General features: G+C 44.8%; 1 protein-coding gene across 10 annotated transcripts in view; it reads left to right on the forward strand.

The window, feature by feature from the left end:
- Positions 1 to 22,224, forward strand: part of Antp (homeotic protein antennapedia) — a 166,482-nt gene that overhangs the window by 90,150 nt on the left and 54,108 nt on the right. For 4 of the 10 annotated variants that reach the window (XM_076626293.1, XM_076626291.1, XM_076626292.1 and 1 more), the window contains one exon: positions 5,682 to 5,735. The exons of 5 other annotated variants lie outside the window; for them this stretch is intronic. The gene's annotated coding sequence lies outside the window, so the exon portion shown is untranslated. Of the gene's footprint in view, positions 1 to 5,681; positions 5,736 to 8,947; positions 10,479 to 22,224 lie in introns of those variants that run through there. One more of the 10 variants, XM_033342762.2, reaches the window with a different exon arrangement.

The following is a 22,224-nucleotide window of genomic DNA, read 5'->3' on the forward strand; positions in this document are numbered from 1 at the left end:
CATGCAGATTTATAGGTCCCAGGAAGGCTGGAAATTTCTTCGGTTCTCGCTACTTTCGCAGATATTCTAACCTAAAAAAGCATTTCTACATTTAGCGTGCGGAGAAATATGTTTCGTTTTCGCGATCGCAAACGTAGTGATAATCAAAGACGGATGCCAAACATATCGAAGATTTACGATGACAGATGTCTCGCAGGCAAAACTGCACGTTCATTAACATTAAGAACGCGAACGATAAGCAGCAAAAATTACGTCAAAGTGGTGTTAACGAGCTGCCTCTTGCGAAATCGAAATTCCTCCATGTTTAATGATGGCGATTAAACATGGGCGTCGCAACGAAAGTAAAATTGGCGACAGGACGGAAGCGAGAGGAACACGCGGAAGCGGCAAAACCGGCGGCAGCATTGCCGCGATAATTGTTCGAATTCAATGAAATTGCCACGAGCTTCCGACCGGCCTGTTTTTCCATCGATTCGCGCGCCACCTCGTTTCGCGTCTGTCGACGCCGGGCCCCTTGTCGATCGGTTCACCTGAATAAACCAGTCGGATATTTGTCAAATGTCTGAATCAATATTTGTCGCTAAAGTGGCAGAAGAAGTTTTATACGGGACGTCCTTGCGATTCGAATGCGTGTCGCGAGAAATGCTATTTTATCGAATCGTACGTTCCTACATCGTTGCTAATCTATTAATGGAACATCTTTGCCAGAAATTTCTCTAACCGCAGAATCACCAGTTAAGAGACAGATCAGTTTCAAGTAGGTCGGTTTTAATCCTTGCACGTGTAAATATCCTGCATTTTAGTTTCAATGGAGGTATTTTGGAATAAAATAACGTAATAGGGGACCGCTAAATAAAGAAATTATGATACTCGTCAATTACGAACTCTCTGGTTAGTAGTTTTAGGTTAGGTTTCATTAATTTAATCCCTTGTTACGGCGTTTTAATATCTCTACGTGCTTTTGTAATCAAAGAATTGTACATTTCTATAGAATTTTTAAATATCCCAAATCATAAAAAGCACGAGAAATATTTTCATAATATTTCAAAAATATTTCCACACTTTTTTCAATACTTGAAGGTTCGTATATTTTTTGAGAATAATTTTTCTTAAATTAAGAAAATATTAGAATTTTTAATTGGCTGGCACAGTTACGGGTGACCGTGGTTGTTTGCTTTTTTTTTTTTTTTTTTTTGAGAAAAACGCGAAAATAGAGTGATTTCGTCGGTTTTCCGTTCGATCGAGCGAGACACGATCGGCACCGATGTCAACACGGAAATCCTCAGCTTCTATTTTATTCACGACGAGAGAGAGTCAAAGCGAAGAACGTTGTTCGGCTACGTGTGTTGAAAGCGGAAACGCGGAAGGGACTGGAGGATCCGCGGAGACGATGCTCGACACGCAGTGCACACGTGCATACGTATAGCGTTGTATTTCATTCTTCGTTCGCGTAAGAAACATCGACCGATGGACTATACTCGATTATTATTATTAAAAATCGCCTCCTCGTTTGAAAATGACGAACGAACCGTCGGATGAAATTGGAAATTGAATAGAAAACGAAGAAGGCAACTGACGATTACATATCAATAGGTTATAGTACAATATACGTAAAATTCTAATTCTAATTCTAATATTAATATGTAATAATAACGAGCATATTTCTAACCAGAACGAAGGAGACTATTCTTCTAACGTTATGTTCCTTCAAACTGAATATCACATGCGTGTTCAAACTGACGTGAGAATTTTATAAAAAAAACCATTTGCCCCCGTGCAACCGTTGCGTTTCACACGACCATCCAATAGCGTGGACCATTCAATCTCATATCTCTTTCCACCCAAACGTTCTTCGAAAAAAAAGGCGGCTAGAAAAACAGAGCTCAGCCAGTGCTAAAAAATCGGGGACGAGGAACATGTATTTCGTCCCTCTGTCTCAATCCAAGCAATTTCCATTCGGAAAACCGAGCGTTTTCCTTTGAACGACAAGAAAAAGAGGGGAAAAAAGCGGCAGTGCTCACGGCTTGTAGCCCGAAAGGCAAGAAATCGAAGCCCTGAAACAACGAGAGAGCCGATGCGCCCTCGTAGCTTGTGCAGAGACGCCGGAGACGCGGAGATGTAGAACGAGAGAGACAAATAGAAGGAGACGGTGAAACCCACTAAATCAATACTCTGCCATCGCTCCAACTCTAGCTCATCCCCTCGTGCCCCCTTAGCTGCCAGCGTACCTCTCACTCTCTCTCTGCTTCCTTCTGTCTCTTTCTCGCGCGCGTTCTCCGCTCCTCCTTCGGCGTCGTTCCGTTCGTGGCATGCCACCCTTCGTTCCACCCCCGTCACGCTCTCCGGCCCAAAACTTCTCTCCGGTTACTCCCGCAGAGAGTTTGCCTGTGTCGGGGTTGAATTTCCCCCTCGCGCGTCTAACTACAGCTCGCGAGACGTCCACGATCAGCCACGAGGAAACGAGCTTCCTACCGGCCGTCTTTCGCGATACTCCAGCGTGTTTCCTCGCTTCACGGTGGGCTCGGTCTTCCGGCTTCCACGGACCGACAGAGCGTGTCCAGCACTTCGCTGTAGGTTCGATTGCAGGATGCGGCCGGTGTCGACTCGCTGCTCGGAACTCGTACTCGCTGTTCTATTCTTGGGGGTATGCTCCGAATGCCTGATGAAGAATTCGTTGCGTGGCCGTTCTGGATTGTAGCCTTCGCTATATGCTCGATGCTCCAGCGCTTCTGTCGAGTTTGTTGTTTCAAAAGGCGAGGCATTGTTTGGCTTGGTGCAAGGGAGATGTATTATCTTGGCCACTGTTTTTAGCTACCTAAAATTACGTTCCTCCGTCTTTAGGCTATGTTCCGGCACGATGGAAGCGTAAAAAGTCTCGAATGATCGCGATAAATCATTTGAAGCGGCTGTCGAATTCTTTGCCCCTTCGATTTTGTTCCTACGTGTACCGCGGTTCTTATACGAAAAAGGAAGTCGCCAGTTGGATAATCGTCCGCCGTTCTAAAAGTCGAATCGTAAAAAAACATCGTAGCATCGAGTTTCGAGCGTCCGCGTAAGGCTACGAGGATCAAAAGGACACGAGTCTACCCGAACATGGTCCACGCGGATATCACGCGATTCATCAGCGAACTGGGTCACGTAGATCTGCTGGCACACGCTCACGCAAGCGTCCACCATTTGCGGACCACTACCGAACCTATCTACGATCGTGAGATACGACTGGCTTGCGAAGAAGTAGGAGGAAGAGGTCACTGATTGCCGAAGGGGACCGCTTCAGTGCGTGTCTGCGCGGCCGAGTGTTAGTCGACGATCTGGCTAAGCTCGTTGGCCCTCTTTCTTTTGTCCCTTTTCTTTCTTTTTTCTCTCTCTTTCTCTCTCTTTCTCTGCCTATCACTGTACGATCGTCGTGTAACTCGACGAATGAACAGTCAGCTGCCGTTTTGACGGTCACCGGGCTACCGACGCCATTTGCCTTGCGGTAATCTCTCTGGCGTCGGGGTCGAGCTGCTACAAGTTTATTTATCGAGTTACTCGACCAGCAGTTTATGTTTTGTTCATTAGCAGGACTACGAGCCATTTTTTCCCTGCGTGATATCGTTCTCTGTAGTTTCTATCGCGTCAAAATTCTCATTGAAAGGGAGGCATTTGTTGGCTCTGAATAAATAAATCAAGCAACGAAGAAAATGCAAGATGTACTTGTAACAAATTGCTAGAAACTGGCGGCTATTTTTCTAACTCTCAATATGTAAATGAAATCAAATTTATCGTAGAATTTCATTTATCTAAATCCGTGGAGTTTAGTCGTATGACACAACACGAATATGATTCATGTAGGTATCTGTAGTTTATATGGCAGAAGTTTCTAGTAGAACCCATCGAAATCGTGTACAGAATCATTCAAATTCTGTCACCGAACTTCACATAATGGAAATTCATCCCACCTATGATTTTTCCTCGTGTGATAGAAATTCACGTTCACATGAATTGACATAATAGACAGGAATATGCTAAAATTGAATTTCCAACAAACGGACTTCTACTCTACTTGGCAATTCCATTTTAAGATTCTCATCCCATTAATCCTGCTGTCTATTTATCCCGTCGCTGGAAATAATCCGAAGGAATCAACATTCCTGGGGCATCGATCTGAAACATTTAGCAAAGGCGACATCCCTGAAGCCGAAGTACGTGCGCAGCACCGATTAAAAGTCTGGATTAGCGGCTGAAAAAGAAGGGAACCGCGGCAGTCTGGCAGCTTCTTAAAGGGAGCATCGTCGTCCTCCCGGCGAGTCCAATTACACGGGCAGCGGCTTCTGCTTTGTTTCACGGCCGTTGCCCGTTGTCTGATGTCTCTCTCTCTCTCCCTCCTTCCATCCAGCATTCTCGTTCCCTCGTTCTCGTGGTCTCGTTGCGGATCGCGGTCGTACACGGTGCAACTTCCGTTGGCAGCCAGCGTTGCGATTCCGCCACTGCCACCTAGCGCTCCGCAACTTAGCATCCCGTTAATTTCTCGCGATCCGCGCTGCGATTACGCGCCGCCGAAAATTTAGCGCTTTTGAACCGCCCTTTAAATCTTCGCGCGCTCTCCTCTTCGTCTGCGGCTAGTCGGGCCGGAAATAGCGTGGTGGCCACCGCCGTGTTAGCACCGCCTTATACGCTCCTCGCGGCCCACTTATTTATTAGGCGTATTAACTCGATCCCGTTGAAACCGTCCCGACTGCTAATTAAATGTGACCGTTCCTCGATTTGCCCGAGTCGATCACGAGACGATGGCTTCTTCTGTTTCTTTCGCGCTGGCTGACGAAGAAGGGCGTGTCATCTTAAATATGGCGCTGGGCTTGGTGATGTTTCGCCGTAAATTTCATTGGAAGGTCATGGAACGCTGTTACTCGAAGGCTACCGATCGTGATTGATTAATTAACAGTGAGACGCTCTTGTTTCTCCTCCACTGCCATTCTTCGTCCCGAGACAATTCATTTTGCTTCGATCAATAAGAAAGATAAAGCTACTTACGGTCTATTTTCGACGTATCTTGCCGATCACATGGAAGAACGGAAGAATATTTGTATTTTGTAATAACGTTGTATTTTGTAATAATAATTTGTATTTTGTAAACCGTTCGACAAAACACGCAAGAATAATATCGAATCACAAAGTACACGATAATTCCATTCTAAATATCAAACGTCGATTCTATCATGAACATATGTACGCATCACGAGATCCGCGCATTGCTTGCAGCGCAGCGCAGCAAACTTCACAGCAGAACACCAGTGTTCCGGAGGTGTTCACGGGTTTCAATTAGGCGCAGCCAAGGATACGCTTTCTTGTGGCTATAACTTGTGGGCGCAGTCACGCATTTGACGATCAATTAACGGAACGCCGCGTGCAAGGCGATAGAAAGAGAGAGAGAGAGGGAGATAAGACTTTAGTTTCCTAAACAAGTAATTAACAGTTGCGATACGTGATGTAACCGAGTGCGTGCAGTAATAGCCCAGAGAAATTTCGCCGAACCCGGTGCTGCCGGCACATGTCGATTAATATTTATAACGCGATGCACTCTTTAATAACGCATTCCGCGTACGCTGTCCTTCTTATCTCGCGATATCTTTGCAATTAATTGCCGCCTGGCAAACCGCTCGCCACTAATTAATCAAAATCTTCTCTTCTAACTGTTGCAGGTAAGAGCGCTTTGACGTTTCTCCTACGCGAACGCGTCGTTCACGGTGATGCCGGTAAGTGTTGATACCCTCTGGAGCGTGATACAAACGACGATGTACATCTGGTAATTAGAAACGCCTTGGCACACGGGAATTTTCCTATCAACCGTGTGCCAACGGTTCGTCGCGCTTTGCGAAGGAAACGATCGCGTTTCGCAGCGCAATTTTACGCCTCGTACCTCGATCACATCGAGTATACGCAACCGACGTTAGGTTGTTAAAGTTATTAGGGACGTTATTAGCAGGAATCTCGGTATTTCGCTTCTAACGGCACCAACGCTGGCTGGCTTCGGTGTTTCTATTAACGTACTGTTTGTCGTTAGCCAAGGTTCATTCAATAGCAGCAGGTATGGCTGTTTCGTGTCGTTAAGTCACGTTTCCATGCATACGCGTGTCTTGTAAAACGATACGATGTGAAACACGCGCGATGGTAGACGAGACTGCAGGTTTAGTCTTTTTTGCAAGGTGTCTATGGTGTTTGACGAGTAAATTGATATTAGAAGTTCATTTCTCTTGATATTTCTCTTAAATACGCTTCGGTTATTTTGAAAACAGCCATCGTTTTAAACCGATCATTCTCGGTTATTCGGTTATTCTCGTTTGAAATCCAGAAACTTGGAAACAATTGTATCCGTTGTGACTACTTTTCAAAAGTCATGTTTTCATGCATAGGTGTGTCCTCGTAAGACGATACACGAGAAACACGAGCGATGGCGGCGAGACTGCAGGTTTAACGTTTTTTGCAAGGTGTTGTCACGCGCTCAAGGAGGCCACACGCTCAGAGACTGTAATACGATAGCCTAACACATGCATGCCACAGCCATCAAAACAATAACCAAATAGTAACGGAATAGCTGCCTCTGTGTACACCAGGGGGACCAAAACCTCGGTGTAAAAGCCCTCCCAAATAAGCGCTCGGGATCAGTCTGTCGTAACGCTTTGAACAGTAACTCTGGTGGATTTGTGTAATAAATTCTATTATCATAAACAAAGTTCAATTTCTTCGCCTCATTCGTGAAACGTTGGAACTGCGACGCGACGAGATCACCGGCGATCTATCGTTTTCGTAATTTCTTGTGTCTCCTACGTGACAGTGGCTACGTCGTTTGACGAATAAGTTGATATTAGAAGTTTCTTCTGACATTTCTCTTAAATACGGTTCGGTTATTTTAAAAACACCCATCGTTTTAAACCTGTCATCGGAATACGGTTATTCTGGTTTGAAACGCAGACATTTGGAAACAATTGGATCTGTTAATGAAATGTAATCTTCGGACTGATGTGACTACTTTTCAAAAGTCACGTTTACACGCGTAGGTGTGTCCTTGTAAGACGATATATGTGAAACACGCGCGATGGTGGTTCTTCGGTAGATGCGACTGTGCAGGTTTAGTCTTTTTTGCAAGGTGTCTATGGTGTTTGACGAGTAAATTGACATTGGAAGTTCATTTCTCTTGATATTTCTCTTAAATACGCTTCGGTTATTTTAAAAACAGCCATCGTTTTAAACCTATCATCGGAATACGGTTATTCTGGTTTGAAACGCAGAAACTTGCAAACAATTGTACTCGTTAGTGAAATATAATCTTCGAACTGACTACTTTTCAAAATAACCCGTCTGATCTTAAAATAAAAATAAAACAGTTCTAGTGTTTGTAGGTTGAACGTCATTCGTACGATATTATAACAAAAATTCAAGGTGATCGTTAAAAAAATAGATACAAACGTAAACAATGAATATAAACATGAAAATGACATATTTGGATCAACGCTTTTTGTTACCGATATTAACTCTAAAGCTACCTCAATATAATTCTCCTAGACAATTACTGCAAACCTAACCTACAATTCTGCGACTTTTCACGAACGAAGCTCGACAACCTGTGCCACGTGAACCAGCTCGAAATTATCAGTTTCCATTCAATCAGCATTACACGCAGGTGAATCGAGCATGATTTCATCGGCTGTACGTGGATGGCGTGCTCGCTTATTTATATCATTTGCTGCCTGGTAGGGCGTTACGGACAGGGCGAGTATCCACGCGCTTCTGTCGGCACTGGTCGCTCGATAACTTCACGATGGCCGCGAAAAGATTGACGGCCGGATCCGTCGATGAGTTCCGTCGGACCGAACACGGATTTTCTGCGATTTTCCGCGCGATCCTCGCGCTCGTAGGCCGTGCACGTCTCGCCGAGGTTCCAGAGACTCGCATTCAATTCGGTTCGCGTACGGCCTCCTCGTGGCACGTGGTGCGTGGGCCGCGCCGATCGCTCCACACTCCACGCCGTTTTCCATTTCGAATCTCCCGTTTCGCTGGTATTTTCGCGAGTCTACCGCGCCCGAAAGCTCGTTTCGATGGAGTAACACTGGTTTTTTCGAAATAGCTTGTACATACATCGAAGTTTCAGAGGCAATATTTTACGAAGCCGGACTGGCCGGAATTTGCCAGTTTTTAAAAGCACGCCGGGCAACCGCGGCGTGTACAGGGTGGTTTTTAGAAGGGGAAACGATTATGTGGGTGGAGCGGTGGGAAAGTCGATGTTTTCTATTTTTCCCTGATACGAATTGCATAGTCGGAGATAACGTCTACAGCGGATAAAGCGAATGAAAGATGGAATTGATACGGGCGAAATATCGGCCGCGGACCGAAGTAAATTAATCGATTAACCTTCGCGTTTCAACCAACGCTCCGCTGAAAACTGGCCGACAGACCGATCAGTTTCTATTTGCATAACGAAAACAAATCACAGGAAAGCGTTCGTCAAATATGTATATTCCAGAAAGAAAGACGTAACTTTCTTCTTTAAAAAACGTACACCAAGTATCGGTGAAATCTGGCTCTTCGACAAAGCTATGCTACGCACCCTCTCGTACACATTCATCGTTCGTCTCTTAGGCGTTCGGTTTCCTCGTCGACTCTGCAATTTATTTGGTCCGGTTGGAAAGGAATACGGGTAACGACTGGTGGAATACGGGCGATCAAATGTTATCGAGCGTACGCGTCCCTTTGTTGACGCAGAAAGAAGCAGCGTGACAGCGGTTCGCAACCCTCGATCCTTGCATAATCGAATCGAGGGAGGGACGTACATAGCAAACGAGCGAGTGAAAAGCAGCAACGATAGGATACGATTCATCGGCGGAGCAGAGGAGATTCTCTGTTCGCGGGAGAAAGTGTAAAGCAGACGAGGAAGACGAGGAAGCAAAGGAGAGAAAGAGAGCGAGCGAGCGAGCAAGCGTGACGAAGACAAAGAGAAAAGGAAGAAGAGGGAGGGCTGGATATACGCAACCACCGTCGTGTTGGATCACGGGGGCGTAGAGAGAGGAGCGAGAGAAGGAGATCGGCGGACGCGGGTGTACAGGGGCAGAGTTAGAAGAAGACAGAGAGAGACATAGACGAAGAGCGTAGCTCAACGCATGTGCACAGGGCGCCTCGCGTCGCGGCGCTCTGGTCCCGCCGGTCGGAGGCTGCGAAACCGAACGGCCGGAATTCGCGGACCAGAGTGGTCGCATCTCTCGGTTCAGATATACACGCGCAGCGCAAGCCCCAGGTCCGCGGTTTTCCATGAAAATCGAGGAACGCGCGGCCCACCCGACGCTGGCCAACGCTATCGTACCAGCTGAATCGCGCGTCGATCGTCGACGGAATAATGCCGCCGCGAGTATCGTTCCGTCATCGGTGACGAACAACGATCATTTCGAAGCACACGCTCCACGATCGTATCGCGACCACGGTGTGCACGTGCGACATGATCGCCCGGAGAAAAAACGTCCGCTGAATCCAGCCTATCGCTGGTGTGTCCAAGTCTCTAGAGAGGCAAGTGCGTCCAGTTAACAGAGACGATCGTACGGCGCTCTGAGGCAGCACACGGTGAAGTCATTGGAGGAGAGTTGACGCGGTGTGTCTACCACTTGGCGAACAGAAAATCTTCTTTCATCTGTCGCGACGCCGGCGGATGTTGTTGCATCGACAGGCTTCGCGGATCCAACCAGCTGCATTCGCCTCAGAATCGAACACGAAATACGATCGAATGAACCAGTGGGGTTCATGACTCGCTAAGGCAATCGCTCGCTTATTTTTTATTGTTATTCATCGGCAGACGGCTTGGCTGTGGCTGGCACTCGCGATACGTTAAACGTTCCACGACCGTTTACTCAGTGGGATTTCATGCGAAACGTTGACGCGAGTAGGTCGAGTGGTTTTGTTAGTGTGCGGGCGTAAAGGACGCGAAGAAGAACACTGAGAAGTGACACGCGTATTTGAGAATACGGCACCGGTCGCGGATTCTGTGAAACGGTGGTAGCGAACAGGCTCGTGTGAGAGAAGGGTGATGGTGATTGGACTCGAATGGTCGCTTCGCGTCGTAGAGCAGAGTAAGTTTCCACGAAGGACACATGTTTGGTGGACGGTGTCGGGTCGTTTCCACTCGAGGCCAAATAATTCGGTGCTGGCTGGCTCGGTGACTGTACGTGTTCACGTTCGGTCTGCCAGGACCACGACCACGAGCACGACTAGGGCCACGGGGCTGCCCGAGGAGGTGCCGGTGCGTGGAGGGAAGAACCAGCCACGACGGAGCCCAGCGCCGGGGCACGGACAACAAGGCCCCCGGTGCAGGGAAGAAGCCAGGCAGAGGGGGAAACCGGGGCCAGCGTAGCAGCAACGGCCCTGAAACTACAGGGGAACCTAGCTACCCCCTTGCACAGGGGGGAAACCAGGAGGAGACCTCGCCGACGGAGGCGACGGAAAAAGAAGCGACGGAGGTGAGCGCGTTCACTCCCATTCTTCCTCATTTTTCACCGCTCGTTCTTCCATTCTCCGTTTCTTTTCCCTTCCTCGTCTTCGTCGTCAACGCGAACCGTAGCGATCCTTAGCGTGTTTTTATTCACAGCGTGCACGGTCGCACGTCGTCGAAACTGCCACCTCGACACGTGTAACTCGCACCGATCTTTGCAAACGAACGAGATTTCCTGGAGCTTTTGCCACCAGGATTGAGTCGTCGTGTCTCGTTTCTCGAGCGTAGATTTCACGATTCGTGGAAGTACGCGGATCGTGTCACGTGCACCGGCGAAAAACACAGCGGTGCACCGGTTCTCTCGCGGCCTCCCTTCGGATATCGAGCGCGAACGCTAATAAAACGACGCGAAGCCAACCGAATTGCCGCAATAACGCGATGGAGATCCGGTTTCGCGAGCATCGCCTGGCTTTTTACGAATTATCCACCGGAGAATGCGACCGGTGTGGTCCTAAGAGGGGAGAAATGCCGGCTGAAATTCCACGGCTGTCCGTCGGTCGAATCTCAACGAGCCTTCAATTCGAGACGGACGCGAAACCAGCGAGTTTCGAATCATGGATTTGTTTGCTCGAGAAACAGGCCGCACACGGAATTCGACGCTCGCGACAACAATGAGCGTGGCGCGTCTCGCTAAATATAATTCGCAGTTCTGATTCACCGGCAAACTAATTAATTTGGCCGGCCGTCTCCCGCAATTTATCGCTCTAACACTTGCAACCGTGTAATCCAGCCGCGCGAATTGGACGCCTGCACGACGGCATTCTTACGTTTCACCGATTTTTCGAACAAAATCGTTTTTCTTAGAACGCGTCGAATAGTAATCACGTGTCGCTAATATTTAAATTCCACTCGTTTTTTTATGGACTTGGCGAAGATTTCAGAATATCTCAAACTTATTGTACACTCTCGCTATACCGTAATTAGATTCCTGTCATTAACTCTGAAGATTTCTTAATGGTACGTGAAAATCTCGAATATTATCGCTAATATTAAAAATATCATTTGTTCTTCCTTAACGAATATAAGGAAGGTTCAACGATATATCCTCGCTCTCTTACTCAAGCACTTAATTATCCACTCTGTTCTACGATGATGCGTGCAAATCTATAAAACTGTCGATTTACTAAAGACGTAACAATTTACACTATCCTTAATCAATATTAAAATGGGATAAGGAGGAGCGACGTAAAATACGACGAACGAGCCGCGTGTCAGTCGAATTAAAGGGAAGGCAGAGGGTGCACGGTCGTGTTTACGTACAACAGGTCACTCGTTGAATAATTTAGCAGAGGAAAATATTGGAGAGCGGCTAAGTGACAGGCCTTGAACGTCGCCAAGAAACGACACGAAATTCGCTGGAACGGTGCATCGACTGGCCGCAACGTTATGATAAAATGCGCGACGTACGCGCAGATAACGTGACGTTTAAATTAACGCCGCTGCCGCAACAAGCGACACGCTTCGAGTGTCACATTACGATAGCCTCGGTAACGGTTGATCAATGCTGCCGCCAAAATTCGTTACCGAATTCCTGCTTATTCATCAAAATTGCCGCCGCTATCGATGAAACGTTCCAACATCGACGAAGTTATCTGATTTTTCCTCGTTCCTCTTTTTTCCTTTCTCATTCATTCTATTTTCTTTCCTACTATTTTTCATCCGCTTTTTTCCCCCGATTTTCGTTTCCCGGGGGGGTATCTTCCGCTAACACGTCCGCCCGATGAAATCGAAAGCCGCGCCCCGTAAAAATAAACGAACGCGGTCGCGCTAAGCGAATCGAAGAACGAATAAATTGCACAGGTAGCGGGAATCGAAGTCGCTGAAAGATTAATCGTTATTGGCGCGGGTGCGTCTGCTTCGTAACACGTGGCTGCCGTCGCACTCTATTTGGGTCTGTTTTAACGCGATCGATCGTCTGGCGATAGATTTTTTCGTTTGAGAAAATCCAAGAAATCAGGAATTAACGTAATGAAGATAGCGAGAATAATCGATGAAATTGCTTTCTGTCGTATGGTCGAATCGTTAATTTATAGTCTTCTTGGCGAGTAAATTTCTTCGTGTTATTAGCGTGTTCCTCTTTTCGTAGTTTTATGATAATTGTAACAAGACCGTGGTAGATTGCCTGGAAATAAATTAATCGTTTGGCCGCTTTCACGTTTTCCGCTACTTTTGCTTGTTTACGCAATACGTTAGTCTTCACTCGTCCTGTACAATTAGCGACGCCATGGATAGCCAACTTCTTCCCACGTTCCTTTCTCGAATTTCCTTTCACGCGAAACACGTCGCAGAAACTAAATATCGATTCGTTTCTTAGAAGTCTGCAGCTATTATTCCCAAGGAAGATAACTCGGTTTTTTCAGCGAAATGTAAATGTGAATATTTTTTGAAAACAATTTATAAAACTTCTTGCGAGTCCGTTTCGTTGATAACGTCGTTTCGATACTGCAAATTTCATTTCTGTCAATTCCGACAGAAAACTTGTCAATTCCCATCTTACCACAAGCAAAGAACGATATCTTCACTTTTCCACCAATCAGTTTCCCCAGCTGCACGACATCTTCAGCCAAACGAAGTTTGTCATAACAACATAACCTTTCGATGCCCAATACCAACTTAAAAATAAAAGAACAGAAATACCCGTGTCGCCTATCACGATGATTCAAGAAACTAGGAGAGGTTAACTTGTCAACTGCCAACTTACATCTTACCACAAGCAAGAAACGATATCTTCACTTCTCCGCCAATCAATTTCCCCAGCTGCACGACATCTTCAGCCAAACGAAGTTTGTCATAACAACATAACCTTTCGATGCCCAATACCAACTTAAAACTAAAAGAACAGAAATAGCCGTGTCGCCTATCGCGATGATTAAAGAAACTGGAAGAAGTTTCGCTCACTCGACCACTGGATACACGCGCTTTCTCAACAGTCCTTGCAAGACTAACGACGACGCAAGAATTACCGTTTCCTCGAAAAATTGCGGGCGCACGATCAGGCTGCGTGGTGCGCCGCGTGCCATGGTCATTCGATAATTCGCTAACCGCTCTTTAATTGTAATTGTTCCGCGGCGGATTGCAGGTCGGGCCGTGGGGTCCACGCAAAAACACGGATTCCAGCGTTAGCTGCAATTGGTCGGTTGGTTCTTGTTGTGTTACGAAGGCGGCCATAGCGCCGACCGCTCGACAGCGCGTCACAATGCCGTTTTTCTTCCGGCGCGTCAACAAATTTCATCGACGTGCCGATCGGATGCCTCGCTGTCGACCACCGCGCCACTGCGCGTGGAACGAGCTTCCCAGGAAACATTCCTCCGGCTAGTTTGTCCGCGAGCCTAGATCGCTTACCTAGATACCTTAATGGCCGGTCATTTTGATTAAATGCCGATAATTGGCGCTCGATCAAGAGAGCCGCGAGATCGTTCTGCGTTCGCGCCACCGGTAGATTAATCGTTCGTCTCGCCAAATAAAATCGATCTGCCGTGGAAAAACCGTGAAACGAAACGATTTATCCGGTTTGATTTCTTGCAGCTCGACCGACTTCTTTCCGTTTATAAGCGTTTTATGCGCTACAGACTGAGTAAATGATATACGTTCTATTGTAGGATTTTGATATTGCAGGAAATTCTTCTGTCGAATGATCAAGTCATCGACTCGTCTCTCGTGCCTTCATAAAGAAGGTCTAGTTGGCTATCGCGTAATTAAAGGCTGCAGCAATCTTCTGCCCATCAAAATACGTAGCGAGAAGCGAGAAATGAAAACGAATGACAGTAAGAAGTAACTAGAAACGACCACGTACGAGAACCCTCGTCTCGATCGTCATTCAGTTACGTGTCTCTGTGTGATACTTCGGTAATAGTCGTACGCGGAAGACAAAGCCTTCGGATCTAAAAGTACAAACATTTATTTGCCACGAATTTACAACTCTTACTCTTTATTACAATAATCCCTTCGACAAACAAAATACAGTTGTCCTCATCGTTACTTACCCGGCTCCCAACACTCTACGGTCCGTATTTTACTTCTCAAGGCGTCAGAAGCATCTGCCATCTCGACAATCTTCCAGCTTTATGACATTTGAAAAAAAAACGCCATGCTGGTTTTTTTTTTTTTTTGAGGAAAAGATCGACTCTGGGCGCGGCTCGCGCGCGATTCTTAGGTCGACAAGCCACGATGCTGGTTGGCTGAGGTTCCCCTCGCTCGCATTACGGCCCTTCCGTTCGTGACAGCTCGGCATCGGGGGTGGGGGAGGGTTGCGAAGGCAGGAAATGAAGGGAACGGACGGGGGGTGATAGGAAAATTTGATGGAGGGTGGCTGCTGGGAAGGGGAACAGTATAGAGTGAAACAGACACAACGAGCAAGAGGAAGCGAGAGTGGGGGGAGGGGACGAGCCGATCAAGGGGAAATAGGAGGTACGGAAGGCTATCAATGACGCGTTAGACCACGTCACGTCGTGCAACACATCTGCCACCGTGTGCCGTCATATATATTATCTTGACGATACGTCAATTCGACCGCTGATCATTATACTGATTACCTTGGCACGCAAACTGTCCCGCATGTGCGCCAATTCTCATGACTCGGTTATTAATAAGCGCGGCTGGGATTTCGGTGAAAGGGCGAGGATGTTTCACAGAGAGGAACACGGTTGTCAACAGGAAAGCTTCTTGGTAGGATAAATGTCCTTTTTCGCTGGCCTGCAAGTGGCTTGTCTCTCTGACGCGGAAATAAAATATACGAGAATTGGGCAACTGAGGATTGAGCAACCAAGAGACTGTAGAAGTAAAGAAAGCGATTGTACCAGATAGAATGGTCTAGCGACGGAAGCAGGAACGCGTTAAATGTTTTTACGTATAAAGCTACATCTCGGATCGATAATTTGGTAAAGAACGATTCGATTATTATGGTTTGTGGAAGCTTCTTATAGTATTCCGTTTATATGTATATCTCAAAGAACTTAATTAATGTGAAATAATTGTTAGATAAATAACAGTAGGTATCTCAGATGAGCTGGTTACATTGCGAATTACATTTAGTTTGGCAAAGATCGTCATGGTACGTAGTGTCTTTATAGCTTCTTTTTGTTTGCTTGTTTTTTCGAAATTCAAAACTATCAGATAAAGTTATTGTTCTTATACAGGGTGGTTGGTAACTGGTGGTGATTCTACGCGAAAAAAGAAGTCGAAAATGTAGAATAAAAATTTTTCCATCGAGACAACGATCTACAGTGAGATCCGTTATAACAAGACGCGGTAAAGCGCAGGCGTACCGAGCGAGAATTCAAAGTCGATTTTCTCGAGAACAAAGCCTCGAACGAAAAATGTTTATTCTATATTTTCGACTTCTTTTTTCGCCTAGAATCACCCCCTTTCCGCTTGTACCACCAGTTACCAGCCACCCTGTATAATCGAAAACAGTGGGTCGCGTGAAAATTCCGCAGAACGATGATTCAAAATGTAAAGAAACATGTTCGTGCTTCGAGCACTATTTAGCAATAGAAGGCACCGTGATTCTTGAAAATAAAATCTATTTCGCAGAACGTCCATAAATAGAGCCTCGTTGCCTTAAGAAAGAAGCTACGTGTGCACAATGTTAGAGCGAAAACAGGATCTCAGTTTCGATAATAGCTGCTTGAACGGCGAAACGTAAGGAAGAGCGAATGGAAAAGGGCAAAGGGAATAAGGCAAAGCAGACGGAAGGTGCTGAAGAGAAGAAGCTTGATGGTACGGCGTACCCAGCGCAAGGCCCCGAAGCGGCCGGTGCCATAAATTTCGATATTATACACGAGGCCTCGTCGGCTCCGGGCGAAAGAAGAGAAAAGAGGGGGACAGAGGGAGGGTTGGAGGAATAGCCCGCCGGTGACGCAACCAACAATGCTCTCACGAGGTTTTAACTTTCTTTTTTCGCTCCCTAGGCCCACAATGGTCTTGCGCAAACTTTCCCCGATTTGCCCAGAACGCGGACTGTTCATTCGTTACAAAGGATAAACAGAGGCAACGGTACAGTTTACGAGGGAAGAAGAAAAATTCTGTGTTGCTGTTGTCTATCGGCCTTCTTCTTCCCTACGATGCTTCTTTCCTTTTTTTCCGGCTCATTTTTGCTTGACAACGAGTCGTATTCAAGGTCGAGATATGAAAACGTGACTCCCCGAACGATCTCGAATTTATTCCTCGGGGACACTGCAGAGTTTCGCTCAAAGTTCCAGCTCTGCTTCCTTTCCCACTTGTTGGCTAAATCTTCTCTTTTCTTGTTTTTAATTATTTGATTTGCACTTTACAATTTGTCCAGCTGGACATTTGGTAAATTTTTCTAACCTAATTGTTAAATAATATGGCTACCCCCAGCGGGATACCATCTTCGAGTATTGGTTAAATCTTGGGATTGGGATTAAGAGAAAATGTGGTAATTAAGACACCAGATTAACCGTGCTACGATTTTTAATATCATTTCCATTTCAACGTTTAAAAGAAGCTTTAATATTCGAGGAGAATTCATGCATAAAATTAAGATAATATCACATATCAGGTTGTCCCAAAAGTACTTTTCGTTTTATAAGGAAATAATAGCTGCACAACATTTTTTGTTCTATATTATTTTATTGAATTATGTTTTTGAATTATGTGTGTCATTTCTTGTTTTACATTACTTATTGAATTATGTATGACACATTGTATAGTAATAGGACAAAATTATGTATGACCATTTTGTAGTAATGGGACAAAATGTGGCGCACATAATTCAATAAAAAAATATAAAACAAAAAATGTTGTTCCATCTAGTATTTCCTTATAAAACGAAATTAGCTTTTGGGGCAATCAAATAAGTAATCTGTTATCTTAATTTTATACATAAATTCTCCTCAAGTATTAAAGAAAATTTTTTTTTTTTTATTTATTTACATTTTACAATTTGTCCAGTAGGACATTTGGTAAAATATTATAGCTTAGTTATGTTACCATTAGTTATGCCCCAGTGGCATACTATCTTCGAATTTGATTGATTTATTTCTTTAGTGTGGTGAGTGTTTGTTAGGTTATGTCCTTTGTGAGATCTGTTGGCTGTTTCCTTTTTAACCTTCTTTTTATGTTTGATGCGCCGACCGTTTAAAGAAAATGATATTAAAAATCGTAGCATGGTCAATCTGGTGCCTTAACTACCACATTTTCTTAACGACAATATTTTCATCATAATTCTCAGTAACGATATTTCTTCTATTTTCTTCAAACTAAAGTAGCTTGTTAAAAACGAAGGAATACGCTCGGTTCTCAAAAATCAAAAGTAGCCTGAAGATCGTACAGTTAAGAGAATTTTTTTTTTTTATTTATTTATTTGTTGAAATTACAATCAATTCTCGCGTAGAGAATTTTCAGTAATTTTTCTGGCGTGGCGCAGTGACATGGCTGTTTATTTACAATAAGTTAATACTTATTATAGATAAGTATAATTTATAAGTATCATAAGTAAGTGCATATGCAGCACAAGAATTAATAAACGATTTTCAAATGCGTAAGAAGATTTCGATCGACTAAAAGTATAATAGCGCTTTTATCCCCTGTTGAAGCTAACCCTTGCAGTCTCAATTTACGTAGGTACTTCATCCCAACTGGCTCCATCTCGTTATCGCGCGACCCTTGGTTGGATTCTTTCAGCGAGAAATCGGAGAAAAGCGGTTCGTTAACGAGTTCCTTCGTACGTAAACCGAAGCTATTGGTCTCACGAGGAGATACTCGAAAGGTTCTAACGTCAGTCCTACGGAAACATTTTTATTTCGGGAACGAACCATGCAACGCAGTGTCAAATATACATCCCCCTTGTTATTTCTCATACTTTCCATCGCGATAAATCAACGACTCGGACGGAAAGACCAAAGTAACGAAATTCGATAGAAGTGAAACGCTGTATGGTAAACCAAGAGGCCACGTGGTCGATAATTCACCGACAGATCATCTACCAAATTATATAGAGTTTAACGCGTTTTTCTGCCCTATTTTAGTGGTCGTGGTTTCTAACCGCTTTTTAAATGCGCATAAATTCAGCCGCGATTTCGCCGCGCCCCGAGCCAATGGGAGGCGATAAATAGGCGACCGGGGGAACAATGGGGCGAGGGCACGTTATCCGCGTTCGAAATGTGTCTTTAATAGGTTAACGGGACGCGTCGATATCTATTGACCGAGAGGCATCTACGTGGCTTTTTCATTTCTCCGACGGAAAAAGGGGAAGAACCGATAGGATACTCGGTGAACCGTAACTCCACGATTTCTATTGTCCGATCTGCGTTTATTTCCTCTGTATGCGTATAACCTGCCTTAATATTCCTCAATTTTCTCGAAATTCCCTCTATTATATCTTTTAGGTAATTTATTATCGAATTACTCGAATTACCACGGTCGTTCATCAACCGGCCTATTTCTCTGATTATTCAATCGCATTAATTTCAAAGGGAAACTCTCAGCACGCGTAGCTTCGTTATTTCTTCTATATAATTTACCACTGAATTATTACAACTATAATACACCTATATCATTCGCAAAGCAAGCCTGTTCCTCCGACAATCCCATCAATTTGAAAGCGACGTTACTCAAGTTTTCGAGCCGACAATCAACAACATGCTAACTCAATCCATCTCTCGTTCGTGGAACGCGGAAGGTCCGCGCTAATTCGTCGAAAAAACGATACCGTTACGCAATCGCAGAACCCGCCCCGTATTGTTTTCGAACGCGAGCTTCTTAAATTCGAGTTATTTTGGTGGTAGCGCGCGGCAAGATGGATGGCGCGTGGGCCTTCTGGCAACACCGCGAGAGGACGCGTAAAGACAGAGACGCAGGAAGAATAAGAAAGAGAGAGAGAGAGAGTCGTTGGTGTTTGGAAGTTCTACCCAAGGAACGTCGCGCAGTTGGCGAACGGAACGCCAACCGCCCCCGTACGTCCACGTCGTCTGTTCTTCTGCCCTCTGTCCTTTTCGTCCTTTCTCGCTACCACTTGCGACATCGTGTGACGCCTTCGGGGCGCCGCGCCTCGTTATTCGCGTGATTTATGCCGCGCTAATTGCATCGCGGCGAACAATAACCGCGCTGTTCGTCGCTCGATTGTCAAGGCCAGCATTGTCTCTCCCTCTTTTTCCTGATTCTTCTTTCTTATATTCGACGGATATAGAGGTCAGCGAGACTTCTGGAGCCGACGGCGATTAGAGAGTATTTTGTACGATATTCCGTAGGATGATTGATTTCGATGGAAGGATTACAATTAAGCGATATTAAACTTCATCGAGGGTTATTAATATTATTATTATCGAGATGAATTAGGTTATGTCGAAGAAAGTTAGAATTGCTTGTTTCCACAGTCTTGGTAATTTTACTCTCGCGCGAGTTTATCGTTCGTCCGTGTAATTTGATCCTTTCGTCTCGTAAGAAACAATAACAACGTTACGTATCGCTCGGCGAAATCTTAGCTTCCAGATACCATTCGATGTTTCCAGTAGAACGATTTCTAGGACTAGAAAGGTCGATAGTAACCGAGAAATTTATAGCTTATTGATTCTCCGTAATCGCCATTAATAACCCACCAATTCGATAATCCAATAATCCATTAAGCAGAAATTAAAATTGAAGTTAAAGTTCAGAATCCAAACATAAATAAATAAAAATAAAGTGGAAAAGCTTCATCCGCGAAATAAGGACAAAACAATGCCACGTGGCGAGAAGCACAGGTATCCAGCCGGTCGTTTCTCATGAATCCTCCGCCATTCCTTGTACACATCGTGTTTACCACGCTGCACAGCTTACACGTGTAGCCGGCTACGTTTCACGCGATGCCTCTGTGTGCAGTGGCGGCCCCCTGCTCGTCTGTCTGCTTGGTTATGCAAATCACGATGCTCGCGCGGTTCACATTTACGCGTACTTACGCGTACGTACGTTCGACGATGCATCGTCGATGTTTCGATGTACAATGGGCTGTCGATTTGTTATTGTAAAAGTGAAAGAGCGTGACGCAACGGCACGTTATCGTCCGCGCGACGTCTCAATACCAGAACACAGGCAGACGATGCTGGCGGTCTTAATTCTGTCACGAGAACGCAAATCACCATGGACCTTTATTTCTCTCCGTCTTTTTCTAGAGCGCTTGTAATTTATAGCCAGCCGTGGCGTGTTTGTTTCGTCTGTTCACGCGTCCCTGTAAAATATTTCACTGGTCGCAACGAGCGTAACGAGTCTCTTATTGCGTAATCGTCCTTCGTCTACTGGCGCTATATTCGACAGACAATCGCGTTTTCTGTTTCCCTTTTTTTTTTTTTTTTTTAATTTATTGCGAACGAGCCTGCAATCTCTCGCTTCGTAAGATACGTCTCGTAGCTTGTCATTATTCGAACGAGTTCAAAAGTAGATGGACAGTGCTCGAATCATTCGAGTTTAAACCCGCTGGGACCTTGCAATATTTTGTACTTCAATTTTGCTTTCGTTTCAGTCGAAGGGAGGCTTCTAATGTTTTAAGAAGAAGCCTACTATAATATTTAGATGACATCATGTATATTAATGACGATTCTTCCTTATTTTATTTTCTAGTGACAGAAGATTTCAACTCGTTGGAAATGTATTAGGTTATTCGAAAAGTTTCTTTCGTTTCATACGGTGATGATAGACGAACGAGAATTTCTGTTTTATATTATTTTATTGAATTACGTGTGTTCCATTTCTATTTCTATTATTATATTCGATAAACATATTGAGATATGTATAATTGTATGTGCTAGACTAGGTTAGCTGCGTAGTAGTAATACTTGTATGTGAATATCAGTGTGTGGAAGTATGTGTGTGCGCTGAAAACGAATGAACGTAAACTGATCGGTTAAGTCGAATATGGAAGAAATCGCTGAGACGCGTGCAAGTTTGTATCGATGAATATCTTTGCAATCGCTTATCAAATAAATATATAATTATTCTAATATAAATTCTAAATGTAAATTTAACGTTCCTATACCATTATTTCGGCTATTAAGCTATCCAAAATTCTCAACAAAATTAATATAAAACAAAAAACACTGTGCGTCTATTATTTCCTTATAAAACGAAAGAAACATTTCGGACAACCTAACAGAAGGATTAAAAAAATGTACAATTTTTATTCCGATAAAAAATCGTTGACAGTAGCGAGCAACCCTTACTTTCAAAGGTGTAGCGAACATAATTTGGGTGTTTCAAAATGCCGCAGCTGCCGAAGTTCGGTAGAAGTTTCGTTTTTTAAGGAAGAATACTTCGGACGTTGAAGGTCCGTGCACGAGATCGAGATCGGTGAAACCGTCTTTGTAATCTTTCGCAATAAGTCGAGCTTGCCGCCGTTTTCTTCGATGCACGCGACACTCTGTCATTAGTTCAGTGAATTTGATTCGATGATGGTCGTTGAGAGATACTTAGATGATTGTATTCTGCCCTGGGAATCCCCGTAATAAGTGGTCCTCGGGGAGTAGTAAAGAAACTACCAGCCTCTTTGCACACGATATTTACGACCACCATTGTCCGACAGCCGAGAGTAGGGATTTTCGCGGTCGTACGAATACTTCGTCTTGCGAGGGTCAAGAGTCTGGTTTTCTCCATTGCCTACCTTTCTTCTCTCGCTATCTCTGAAAATTGTTTTCGTCTATCGACGTGCTGAAACTGTTCCCACATATTTCCTCTTTAGCTTTCTAGCAGTTTGTGAAAAGTTCCTTTAAAATCAATTTGAACAA

Source organism: Bombus vancouverensis, chromosome 18 (assembly GCF_051014615.1).
Source record: "Bombus vancouverensis nearcticus chromosome 18, iyBomVanc1_principal, whole genome shotgun sequence".
Classification (NCBI taxonomy): Eukaryota; Metazoa; Arthropoda; class Insecta; order Hymenoptera; family Apidae; genus Bombus; species Bombus vancouverensis.